Raw genomic sequence first — 14231 nt, forward strand, 5'->3', positions numbered from 1 at the left:
GCCATGGTATTTACTGCGCTGACGTCGCTTATACGTCAGGAGTAATACGAGCGAACGTTTTGGACGGACAGTGAAGATAGCTTACGTAATTCTAAGAAAAAAAAAATATTTATATGGCTTACATTCTGGATATTTGCAGGTTTTTACTGTAAAAATGAGTGATTACTTCCATTCAAGAATTCAGTTATGGCATGGGAAGAATTGTCAGGGAGAAACATGTTTCATCTACACTGAAAAACACTTCAGCTACATATCAGACGTTTCTATGAGGTTATTGTCAAAGAATTTTATAGCTGCAGTTTTCTGCTCATTCTGTGCCAAAGCTAGATTCACTAAGCCGGCCAGTGTGGCCACGCGGTTAAAGGCGCTTCAGTCTGGAACCGCGCGACCGCTACGGTCGCAGGTTCGAATCCTGCCTCGGGCATGGATGTGTGTGATGTCCTTAGGTTAGTTAGGTTTAAGTAGTTCTAAGTTCTAGGGGACTGATGACCTCAGATGTTAAGTCTCGTAGTGCTCAGAGCCATTTGAACCATTTGAACTAGATTCACTAAAGCCTAATACAGATGATTTTTCCTTCTAGTGTTGAACGTGTGAATATCTCTATTACTCTCAAACACAGATGGTGTGTTGACAACAAATTTCATAAATGAATAACGTACTTTGATGCCATGGGTAATATTCCCAGTTGCTTGAGAGAGAGGCCTGAAGATGTACATGCGTGAATCCCACACATACTGTCAACTATTTTTTTCAAAGTGAAGAGTTACTCCAGAAAATTTTCTCATGAGGCATCCGTGAATGAAAATATTAAAAAATATGTTAATTTACTGATTTTATATCCCCAGAGCTAGTGATTATACTTAACAAAACTGTATGAGAAGTATCTAAAATTTAAATGTAGTTCATTTGTGCAAAAATAGTCAGGAACTTTTACAAAGGCATCATTTACTATTTTCTCTGTCAATGTTTTTGTATTCGGCTTCACAATAATGCTTCTATAATCTCCAAACAGGACTAATTCTGCCTCCTGATTTAAATAGAATGGCGGATCATTAATGTAAAGCTGTAACAGTAGTGGGCAAGTCATTGAACTATGTGGGATTTACTTTGTAAATCTTCCATTGCAGATGATGTGGCATCCCCGTTTGCATTACTCGAACAGCCAAACTTCTCTACGTTGCATAAATCCGAAAAGTAGGACAAGTGTTATCGAGCTCAAATGTTTCTATGAGGAAACTGACATATGATCTTTGTCAAGGGGATGACGAAAGCTGAAATCACATTTATTCAAAGTAACAGTTGCTTATGTCTTTTAAAAGATATTATGCGATTATTTTTGAAGTAATACTTGATAAACAGGGAAAGGCTGAATTTATTGGCAAAATACAGCGTTCTTCGCTACTGGTGGTGGAAAGGAAGAAAGAAATGAAGTTTACTTTTTAATATACAGATGGCGACGACCTCATTAACTGTGGACTCTTCAAACTCACGACATACGTGTACGCTTTGTTGATTAACGGAAACAAAAGAAAATAAATAAGGATCGCGAAGAGGGGATTCGTGCGCCGAACATTTATAATTCGAGTTCATGTCTTAAACACTGCACTAAATTCTACGATAGTTGACAAGAATTTGGCTCACCGTAGGACTACAAAAGAATGGGTCAAATGGCTCTGAGCACTATGGGACTAAACATCTGAGGTCATCAGTCCCCTAGAACTTTGAACTACTTAAACCTAACTAACCTAAGGGCATCACACACACCCATACCCGAGTCAGGATTCGAACCTGCGACCGTAGCAGTTAGGCGGTTCCGGAATGAAGCGCCTAGAACCGCTTGGCCACCGCGGCCGGCCGTAGGATTACAGATGTGCCCAACAAATCCCACTGAAGGAAGCAGAAAGAAGTTCGTTATGCAGTAATCTGAGTCACAACCATCGAAATTCTCAAATCCTGTTTCCTGTCAAAACGCACTTGACCTTCTAGCAATAAATAGTACTGAGTTAATAACGAGCGTCAAAACGGATACAGGGATTAGTGAACACAGCGTTGCCGTAGCGAGAATGAATATTGTAAGCTTCCTGAGTGACAATCTCCACTCTTTCCAAAATGACAATATAAATGTAGATCAGATGTGGTTTGAATTCAGAGAAATAGTATCGGCAGCAATTGAGAGATTTATACCGAATAAATTAACAAACGACGCAGCTTCTCCTCCTTGGAACAAAAAACGAGTCAGAACACTGTTACAGAAACAACGAAGAAAACGTGACAAATGTAAATAGACGCAAAAGTCTCTAAGATTGGCGATATTTTACAGAAGCTCGAAATTTAGCGCCGACTTCAATGCGAGATGCTTCTAATAATTTCCACAAAGAAACTTTGTCTCGAAACTTGGCAGAATATCCAAAGAGATTCTGGTCGTATGTGAACTATGCTAGCGGCAAGATACAATCAATGCCTTCTCTGCTCGACAGAAATGGAGATACTATCGAAGACAGTGCTGCCAAAGCAGAGTTACTAAACACAACCTTCCGAAATGCCTTCACAAAAGAAGACGGAATAAATATACCAGAATTCGAATCTAGAACAGCTGCCAACATGAGTAACTTAGAAGTAGATATCCTCAGCGTAGTGAAGCAACTTAAATCACTTAATAAAAGCAAGTCTTCTGGTGCAGACTGTTTACCAATTGGATTTATTTCAGAGTATGTTGATGCAATAGCTCCACACTTAACAATCATATACAACCGTTCGCTCGGCGAAAGATGCGTACCAAAAGACTGGAAAGTTGCGCTGGTCATACCGATATTCAAGAAGGGTAGTAGGAGAAATCTACTAAATTACAGGCCCATACCGTTAACGTCGATATGCAGCATGATTTTGGAACATGTACTGTGTTCGAACATTATGAATTACCTCGAAGAAAACGGTTTATTGACACACAGTCAACACGGATTTAGAAAACGTCGTTCCTGTGTTAGCACAACTATTTCTTCACTTGCATGAAGTGTTGAGCGCTATTGGCAAGGGGTCTCAAATTGATTCCGTATTTCTTGATTTCCGGAAGGCTTTTGACACTGTACCACACAAGCGACTTGTAGTGAAACTGCATGCTTATCGAATATCGTCTCAGTTATGTGACTGGATTTGTGATTTCCTGCATGAGGGAAGTGTTGAGCGCTATTGGCAAGGGATCTCAAATTGATTCCGTATTTCTTGATTTCCGGAAGGCTTTTGACACTGTACCACACAAGCGGCTTGTAGTGAAACTGCGTGCTTATGGAATATCGTCTCAGTTAGTGACTGGATTTTTGATTTCCTGTTAGAGAGGTCACAATTCGTAGTAATTGACGGAAAGTCATCGAGTAAGACAGAAGTGATTTCTGGCGCTCCCGAAGGTAGTGTTATAGGCCCTTTGCTGTTCCTTATCTGTACAAACAGTTTGGGAGACAATCTGAGCAGCCGTCTTCGGTTGTTTGGAGATGACGTTGTCGTTTATCGTCTAGTAAAGTCGTCAGAAGATCACAACAAATTGTAAAATGATTTAGAAAAGATGTCTGTATGGTGCGAAAACTGGCAATTGACCCTAAATAACGAGAAGTGTGAGGTCATCCACATGAGTGCTTAAAGTACTCCGTTAAACCCCGGTTACACGATAAATCAGTCTAATCTAAAGGCCGTAAATTCAACTAAATACCTAGGAATTACAATAAATGAAAAGCACCAGTTTGCTTTTGTTCTATAATATTACTTTTATTGTTATCCGGTTTTCGGCTTACAAGCCCATCTTCAGAAAACCTGTTAACAATAAAAGTAATATTGTAGAACAAAAGCAAACTGGCGCTTTTAATTTATTATAATGTTGTTCTTCCAAGAACCGACGGCAGATTCCGCTGACCTAGGAATTACAATTACGAACAACTTAAATTGCAAGGAACACATAGAAAATGTTGTGGGGAAGGCTAACCAAAGACTGCGTTTTATGGGCAGGACACTTAGAAAATGGAACAGGTCTACTAAGGAGAATACCTACACTTCGCTTGTCCATCCTCTTTTACAGTACTGCTGCGCGGTGTGGGATCCTTACCAGATAGTAGTGACGGAGCACATCGAAAAAGTTCAGAGAAGGGCAGCACGTTTTGTACTATCGCAAAATAGGCGAGAGAATGTTACTGGAATTATAAAGGATTTGGGATGGACATCATTTTTAAAAAAAGGCGGTTTTCGTTGCAGCGGAATCTTCTCACGAAATTCCATCACCAACTCTTCCGAATGCGAAAATATTTTGTTGACGCTGACCTATGTAGGGAGAAACGATCACCGTGATAAAATAAGGAAAATCAGAGCTCGTACGGAAAGATGTAGGTGTTCATTCTTTCCGCGGGCTAAACGAGATTGGAATAATAAGTAAGTGTCAAAACTAGACATGATTGTCTTAATGCGATTTCCGAGATAGTTCATTAAATAAAAATACGGCATTTCAATCTATATATTACAAAAAAAAAAAAAAAAAAAAACAGCGATCAAAGACTGAAATGCCATATTTTTATAGGTAATTGTGAAGGGGGTTCGATGAACCCTCCACTTAAATGTGATTTGCTGAATATCCACGTACAAGCAGAAGTAGAAGGGGATGAAGAAAATAGTACTACTGCACTCATCTGCCAACCGAACGTGAAAAATAGCAACAAATTTGAAAAATTTTCGCCTGCATCCGCGAGCAACATAAAGAGGGACAAAATTACTGAGAAATGTGGTTGGGGGGCAAACACCAGATGTGAGAAGTCGAAATAAAATTCTCCGTTATTATTCTCTGAGTATTCTACGCTTCTTCTACACTTACCGTAACCGCAAGTAAAGTCCATCTCGTCGGTTTTTGGCTCTGGAATAACTTTAGACGCAAATTTGAGAGCAGAAGGCGGGTAGGTGCCAGTATTTACTGATGATAGGATGCAGACCCTCTAAGGATGTACCACTAAGAAATACGATGGTACTGATATGAAAATAACATAGCCGCCACCCATAATGATATGTAAGTGAGAGAAGCAGTGCTTTTATTATTTTAAATAACACGTTGTAGAGGACAGTAATAGCAGGACAAAGCGTTAATTTAGCGAGATGGTACCAAATTTCTCCCATCCTTGGCTTTGGTTTTCTTCCCGTGTGAGTCTCAAATAATATGTGGGACAATATTTACATACTAACGGCTTGAGCTGCGCTATATTCTTCAGTAATCATTCTGTCTCCCTAATATTATATACACACATCAAAAAAAGTTTTATCACCTCCGTTCCGAGAGTTCCGGAACCTGTACAGAAAGTTGGAATAGAGATCAACATAAACATCATTTCCGCCCTTATTATTGCTCATGAAAACCACACATTGCATGTTGTACCACCATACAGCGAGACCTTCAGAGGTGATGGTCCAGATTGCTGTAAACACTGGTACCAATAATACCCAGTAGCATGTCCTCATGCACTGATGCATGCCTATATTCGTCGTGGCATACTACCCACAAGTTCATCAAGGCACTGTTGGTCCTGATTGTCCCACTCCTCAACGGCGATTCGGTGTAGATCCCTCAGAGTGGTTGGTGGGTGACGTCGTCCATAAACAGCCATTTTCGATCCATCCCACGTATGTTAGATAGTGTTCATGTCTGTAGAACATGCTGGCCACTCTAGTCGAGCGATGTCGTGATCCTGAAGGAAGTCATTCACAAGATGTGCACGATGGGGGCGCCTCGCCAATATGCTGCCGATATGATTGCACTCTCGGTCGGAGGATGGCATTCACATATCGCACAGCCGTTACGGCGCCTTCCGTGATCACCAGTGGCGTACGACGGCACACATAATGCACAATGCCACCCCAAAACAGCAAGGAACTTCCACCTTTCTACACTCGCTGGACAGTGTGTCTAAGGCATTCAGCCTGACCGTGTTGCCTCCAGACACGTCTTCGACGGTTGTGTGGTTGAAGGCATATGCTACACTCATCGGTGAAGAGAAGGTGATGCCAGTCCTGAGCGATCCATGCGGCATGTTGTTGGACCTATCTGTATCGCGCTGCATGATGTCGTGGTTGCAACGATGGACCTCGCCATGGACGACGGGAGTGCAGTTGTGCATCGTGCAGCCTATTGCGCATAGTTTGAGGCATAACACGACGTCCTGTGGCTGCAGGAAAAGCATTATTCAACTTGGTGGCGTTGCTGTCAGAGTTCCTCCAAGCCGTAATTGGTAGGTAGCGGTCATCCACTGCAGTAATAGCCCTTGGGCGGCGTGAGCGCGGCATGTCACCGACAGTTCCTGTCTCTCTGTATCCCCTCCATGTCCGAACAACATCGCTTTGGTTCACTCCGAGACGCCTGGACACTTCTCTTGTTGAGAACCCTTTCTGGCACAAAGTAACAATGCGGACGCGATCGAACTGCTGTATTGACCGTCTAGGCATGGTTGAACTACAGACAACATCAGCCGTGTACCTCCTTCCTGGCAGAATGACTGTTACTGATCGGTTGTCGGATCCCCTCCGTCTATTAGCCGCTGCTCATACATAGTTGTTAACATGTTTGGGCGGGTTTAGTGACATCACTGAACAGTCAAAGGGACTGTGTCTGTGATGCAATATCTACAGTCAACGTCTATCTTCAGGAGTTCTGGGAACCGGGGTGATGTAAAACTTTTTTATGTATGTATTTTTACATGAAAAGCTCTAGATTATTTTCGAATGATTCCGAAGAAAGAGAAATTTACATAATTAAGTTTGTTGTAGCTGTGATTTAATAGAGCATGTGATGTACACGATTTTATTTACACACACACACACACACACACACACACACACACATCGCGCCTTCGCTGTGTCATCCCGGAGTGTCAAGACTCGAATCCTGTATGCGAGACGCAAACACCTTTTATAACTAATATACTCATCTTAGAAATCGTACTGCGTGAAGAACGAAATAATTTACAGCAAAACATAACCTGGTAGGATGGCTCCTGTGAGACGTAACGACTGATTTCTGGTCTCACTCTTCGTCGAAACTGAACTACTCCATCATTTTTACTCATTTCACTGTTGACTGGACGGCGAACTATTACCAGGGGAACATTTAGCTTGTTAACATTCACACCCATATGCCAGATCTCTTTGCATAATTTCACACAGGTTCCGAAGAGGTTCGTTTAATCAAGTGAGACTGGTATTGACCTGATGGACAAGCTGTGGCTGGTGAAGCCAGCCACCTTGCCGTGGCACAGCTCTTTCATCACTAAGACTGAATGAATTCATATTATCATGTCACAGAATATGAGGCACGGATTACTCTCATAGCGAAAGATAACATGAGTATGTGTTGCTTGCGATGTATCACTGAGACAGTGAGCCGTATTTTAGTTGAATGTATTTCATTTGTTGTCATGAGTGCGGTCCTATCATTACCTTACTGACGTACTCTTGTTGTAGGTGACGCGGATTTTAATGGATCCAGAACTCTTCCCTCAGTTCTTAGGCGATATTACGGAAGTGATAGTATAGACTGAAACATAATAAAAGCCCAATAAACATGGGATCGGAAACGGATACCTTTAAATCTACGAGCACGTGTTAATCTTCACTGCTGTTGAACACATCTCTTCTACTGAAAATTCTTTGCTAGTACGAACAACCTGCGGCTAAAGAAATGAGGATACATTCCTCTGTTATTGTTCATGAACACCGCATGCAGTATACATCTGTTAGTGTTACTCCTGTAAACTTATGCAAAGCTGTGGTGAAGATCCATTTTCCACACCAGTGATACAGATCACAGGCAAAGCTGGCTTCACGTGAGATGGTATTCTCAGTTCTCGTAACCAAGATGCGTGGATAGATGTAAATACACACCTAGTTCAAGAGGCATTCATCGGCGGTGATTTTCGTTAATGTGTGGGCAGGAATTGATGGTGATAAGATAATGGAACATTACAAACAAGTTGACTGGTGCAAAGTATCGCCATTTCCCGTCAAACGTCTTGCCTGTCGTGCTAGAACAGGTACAGTTCCAACTACGGCTGGAGCACGTCTTGAGAGCTGCGAGGTTAGCGCGGAGCGTTGCTAAGGCCCGGTTCGATTCCCTGCCGGGTCGGAGATTTTTCTCTGCTCGGGGACTGGCTTTTGTGTTGTCTTTACACTGAGTGGACGAAAGTCGTGGGATACCTCTCAATATCGTGTCGGACATCTCCTTGCCCAGCGCAGTGCAGAAAATCGACCTGACATGGACTCAACAAGACGTTGGAAGTCCCCTGCAGATATATTGGCTCATGCTGGCTCTATAGCCATCCATAATTAGGAAAGTGTTGCAGGTGCAAGATTTTATGCACAAACTGATCTCTCGATTACGTCCCATGAATATTCAATGGGATTCATGTCGGGTGATCTAGGTCGCTAAATCATGCGCAAGAACTGTTCAGAATATTCTTCAAACTACACTCCTGGAAATGGAAAAAAGAACACATTGACACCGGTGTGTCAGACCCACCATACTTGCTCCGGACACTGCGAGAGGGCTGTACAAGCAATGATCACACGCACGGCACAGCGGACACACCAGGAACCGCGGTGTTGGCCGTCGAATGGCGCTAGCTGCGCAGCATTTGTGCACCGCCGCCGTCAGTGTCAGCCAGTTTGCCGTGGCATACGGAGCTCCATCGCAGTCTTTAACACTGGTAGCATGCCGCGACAGCGTGGACGTGAACCGTATGTGCAGTTGACGGACTTTGAGCGAGGGCGTATAGTGGGCATGCGGGAGGCCGGGTGGACGTACCGCCGAATTGCTCAACACGTGGGGCGTGAGGTCTCCACAGTACATCGATGTTGTCGCCAGTGGTCGGCGGAAGGTGCACGTGCCCGTCGACCTGGGACCGGACCGCAGCGACGCACGGATGCACGCCAAGACCGTAGGATCCTACGCAGTGCCGTAGGGGACCGCACCGCCACTTCCCAGCAAATTAGGGACACTGTTGCTCCTGGGGTATCGGCGAGGACCATTCGCAACCGTCTCCATGAAGCTGGGCTACGGTCCCGCACACCGTTAGGCCGTCTTCCGCTCACGCCCCAACATCGTGCAGCCCGCCTCCAGTGGTGTCGCGACAGGCGTGAATGGAGGGACGAATGGAGACGTGTCGTCTTCAGCGATGAGAGTCGCTTCTGCCTTGGTGCCAATGATGGTCGTATGCGTGTTTGGCGCCGTGCAGGTGAGCGCCACAATCAGGACTGCATACGACCGAGGCACACAGGGCCAACACCCGGCATCATGGTGTGGGGAGCGATCTCCTACACTGGCCGTACACCACTGGTGATCGTCGAGGGGACACTGAATAGTGCACGGTACATCCAAACCGTCATCGAACCCATCGTTCTACCATTCCTAGACCGGCAAGGGACTGGATGAAGCGTCGTCTCACGCGGTCTGCACGTCCAGCACGAACGCTGGTCCAACTGAGGCGCCAGGTGGAAATGGCATGGCAAGCCGTTCCACAGGACTACATCCAGCATCTCTACGATCGTCTCCATGGGAGAATAGCAGCCTGCATTGCTGCGAAAGGTGGATATACACTGTACTAGTGCCGACATTGTGCATGCTCTGTTGCCTGTGTCTATGTGCCTGTGGTTCTGTCAGTGTGATCATGTGATGTATCTGACCCCAGGAATGTGTCAATAAAGTTTCCCCTTCCTGGGACAATGAATTCACGGTGTTCTTATTTCAATTTCCAGGAGTGTAGTTGCGACCAATTGTGTCCTTCCTTCATTGCTTTGGAACATGACGTCCATAAATGGCTGCAAATGATCTCGATGTAGTGTAACATCCAGAGGACGCAGTCCATTCCACGTAAACACAGCCTGCCATCATTATGGAGCCACCACCAACTAGAACAGTGTCTTGTCGAGAACTTGGGTCCATGGTTCTATTGGGTCTTCGCCACACTCAAACCCTAACACCAGATGAAACCGGGACTCATCTGACTAGACCACGGTATTCCAGTCGCCTAGGGTCCAACCGATATGGTATGGTCACGAGCCCTGGAAAGGGACTGCAAGCGATGTCGTGCTGTTAGTAAAGACACCCGCGTCGGTCGTCTGCTGCCGTAGTCCTTTAACGTCAAAATTCGCCGCAGTGTCCTAATGGATACGTTCGAAGCACGTCCCACATTGATCTCTGCGGTCATTTCATACAGTGTTGCTTGTCTGTTAGCACTGACAACCCTCCTCAAACGCCACTGCTTTCAGTGGAGGGCATCGGCCACTGCGCTGTCAGTGATGAGAGGAAATGCCTGAAAACTGGTATTCTCGGCACACTGTTGACACTGTGGATGGCGGGATACTGAATTCCCCAATGATTTCCAAAATGGAATTTCTCTTGCGTCTAGCTCCAACTACCACTCGGCGTTGAAAATCTGTTAATTCCGGTCGTGAGGACATATTCAAGTTGGAAACCTCTTCACATGAACCACCTGAGAACAAGTGACAGCTCCGTCAATGCGCTACTCTTCTATATTTGGTGCTCGCGATACTGGCGCGATCTGTGTATGTACATATCGCTATCCCACGACTTGTGTTACCTCAGTGCACGTTCTGTCGTCAGAAAAGATGTTCCACTGATGAGATAGCTGTATGGGTACGTCCCGAAAGCCAGTAACAATAATAATAATAATAATAATAATAATAATAATAAACGGCTGTAGCTGTGTTATGTGGATGATGGAACACCGCGACAATATCTCCTGAAATGTCTGAGTACTCACCACCCTGAGATTTAAAGGGCAATGGCTGGTTGGGGAGGTCCAACACCTCGGCCAGCTCTCCAGAACCTAATCCCTTGGATATTTGGTTGTGGAGACACTTGAGTTCTTTGGTGTATGTAAGCTCCATTAATGATGTACAAACGCTATAGGAATGTGTCATCAGTGTCTGCCAGAGCATTGGTTAACCAACCTGGACTTTTCATAGAGTGCGTGATAGCTTAAGATGTCCGTACAGATGCGTGCCTTAATATGAATGGATAGCATTTTTAACACATACTTTAGTGATGGCTCACAAGTCGTAAGCAATAACAGGCAGATAACGTTAGGATCTCAGTAATAGAATCATGTGTTCTCATTTCTTTAGTCATTTCTTTACTGCATTCTATAAGTCGTTCATAGCAGGAAAGAGCTTGCTATAAAAGATGTGTTTCACAGCAGCGAAACTGAACAAGTGCTCATAGCCTGTTTTTACTGGACATTTTTGTCTTGTTATTGTCCATAGAACCACCTCTCAATACATAAAATTAGTAAAAAACAATATAGATCTCAATGGTTATTTTATTTATGATGACTGGTTTCGGCCTAGTCTTAGGCCATCTTCAGAATAGCACCATCAGCTGAAGCTGATGATGTCAAGAACAGTCAGTCCACCTCAGTCGCTGAAACTGCAATGCGATCTTGACTGTTTTTTACTAATTTTGTGTAGCTTACAAGATTGCTGTTCTCTGAAAATGTTACTAAAAGTTCTCAGCATATGGATTACTTTGTTTTGAACATCCTTTGCTGTAGCTGGTATTTGAGCGCTTGGCTTTTGCATTACTAACATTTGTAGAACAGTTTAAACTACCCTTATTTTACTACTGCACACTTAATGTTTTACATTTTGACAGTTACGGTATCCAGTAAGTGAGTGAGTATGATTTGTGTGTGTGTGTGTGTGTGTGTGTGTGTGTGTGTGTGTGTGTGTGTGTGGTCTGTCCTGGTGTTAGACATGTGTAGGTTTTAACATTTATCAAAGTATATATATATATATATATATATATATATATATATATATATATAATAGAGGGAAACATTCCACGTAGGAAAAATATATCTAAAAAGAAAGATGATGAGACTTATCAAACAAAAGCGCTGGCAGGTCGATAGACACACAAACAAACACAAACATACACACAAAATCCAAGCTTTCGCAACAAACGTTTGCTTCGTCAGGAAAGAGGGAAGGAGAGGGAAAGACGAAAGGATGTGGGTTTTAAGGGAGAGGGTAAGGAGTCATTCCAATCCCGGGAGCGGAAAGACTTACCTTAGGGGGAATAAAGGACAGGTATACACTCGCACACACACACATATCCAACCGCATATACACAGACACAAGCAGACATTTTGTCTGCTTGTCTGCTTGAGCGTCTGCCATGTAAGCACTAGATCCCGGGTTCGAGTCCCGGTCGGGCCACATATTTCCATCTGTCCCCGTTGACGTATGTCAACGCCTCTAAGCAGCTAAGGGTGTTCATTTCATTGTAATTTATCAGAGTGCCTAGATCTCGTTTATTTAATTTACTAATGGTTAATCAGTGACAGGTTCAAAACTTTTTATGTTATTATTATCTCATTTACTGATAATTATTTTATCTTATGACTGTTAGTGTTGCTTTAATGTAGTCGCAGGAAAGGTGTTATAAGTTGATTCCTCTATGAAAATGTTTACGAGTGCTGCCGACGTAGCTGTTGAGCGCTTCAAAATCAAACAGCAACAAAAACACAGTGCTTGAATCTTTTTTCTACATCTGTTGATGGAGGAGAGTTAGAGTTAATGAAACTGTCGACACAGGGGAACACCGATGAAGTAGGGAAACAATACTCCGTGGTCCCATAGGTGCCACTAGGAAAGCAGAACCCTTGTGGCCTATCAGAACTAGTGTTATCCAGAATACATGTCTAGCCCCATAACCAGTCACTTAATGCAAATATTAGCGTATTACTGTACCACAAAACAGAAGCCATTCCTTTCCACCCACACTGTCCAATTAAATGCAGTAAGTGTACTGAAATGAGATCGGAAATAACGTAAAGTTAAAAAAAAATACTTTGAATTGCAACATAGATTATGTTAGGCGAAGAAAGACAGCGGTAAATTCAGTAATTATGACATAACTAGTTACGGACCGAAAGAACTCGAATTGAATCTGTTGTTATAAAAGTAAGTTATTCGAAGTGCTGCTGAAAAAACTGATAGGAGATCGTTGTTGTTGTAACATAATTTTTGAGGAGAGTAGGAAAGTTGCTGCGCAGAGTGCTTGGCTGTTTACAAACAGACGAAGCTCGCGCGAGGTCAGTATCACGTCGCCCACGGGATGACCACGGAAAAGGCGCCGTGACTCATTTCGGATGGCTCCATAAAAGCGGTGCAGCGTGTCAAGGAGAGAAACGGGGCAACATGGGCCACAAGTGGGTCGCGGAATGTAGGGAGAACAGCAGAACTGAGGCTAAGCTCTAGGGGTATATACGGGGTGACCTCCGTGAAGCGGACGTTTTTGGATTGCCTACTACACCGTTACCAGTGATGGGAGGGAGAGGCTCATACTTCATTCACTTCCGGACAGTTGCAATGAAACAGTGGTCGATGGAGCATCGCGTGTTTTCGAACAATACCTTTGTCCTAAGTGCTGAGTCTGTCGTCGCAACGCGATAGCTATTTCTTCGCCACTCTATTCGCACAACTCTAAGTCATAATGCGGTGGTGGCAGCTTTGAGAATAACAGCTTACATTCTTAAGAAGAGATCGCAGGATAACGATAAAAAAACGAGGACACCTGAAAACTTCGAAATTGTGAGAGAGGCAATCATCAAGCCGAGACAATCCGAGGTCAAAAAATGCGCTCTCTACCGATGAATCGTGAGTATGTGAGAAAAATATTACATTTGGATTTAAAATCCTCTCCGTATGGCACATAAAAGAAAGGAGCTTCCAATACACTTCGCTATGCGTATTCAAGCGATCTTTGTAGACGATGGAAATGCGTTTGTGATCGATGTCACGGATTTACATTTAAATGTGTCAGTTAATATACAGATCTATAGTATTTGGACACGTGAAGAGCCTTACGTAGTCCATGAAAGCCCTCTTCACGCCCCATGTGTGGGCGTGTGGTGTGGCGTAGCTGTTGCTATAACGGTCCTTATGTTTTCGAGGGGGGCGGTAGGACAGAAGATGTGCGTGAATTCCTAAGGGACCAAACTGCTGAGGTCATCGGCCCCTAGACTTAACACTACTTAAACTAAATTATGCTAAGAACAACGCACACACACACATGCCCGAGGAAGGAATCGAACCTCCGGCGGGAGGGGCCGCGCAATCCGTAACATGGCGGCATAGACCGCGCGGCCACTCCGTGTGGCGACGGTATGACAGTGCCGTCATCCCCAGACGTCACG

Source organism: Schistocerca cancellata, chromosome 9 (genome assembly GCF_023864275.1).
Source record: "Schistocerca cancellata isolate TAMUIC-IGC-003103 chromosome 9, iqSchCanc2.1, whole genome shotgun sequence".
Classification (NCBI taxonomy): Eukaryota; Metazoa; Arthropoda; class Insecta; order Orthoptera; family Acrididae; genus Schistocerca; species Schistocerca cancellata.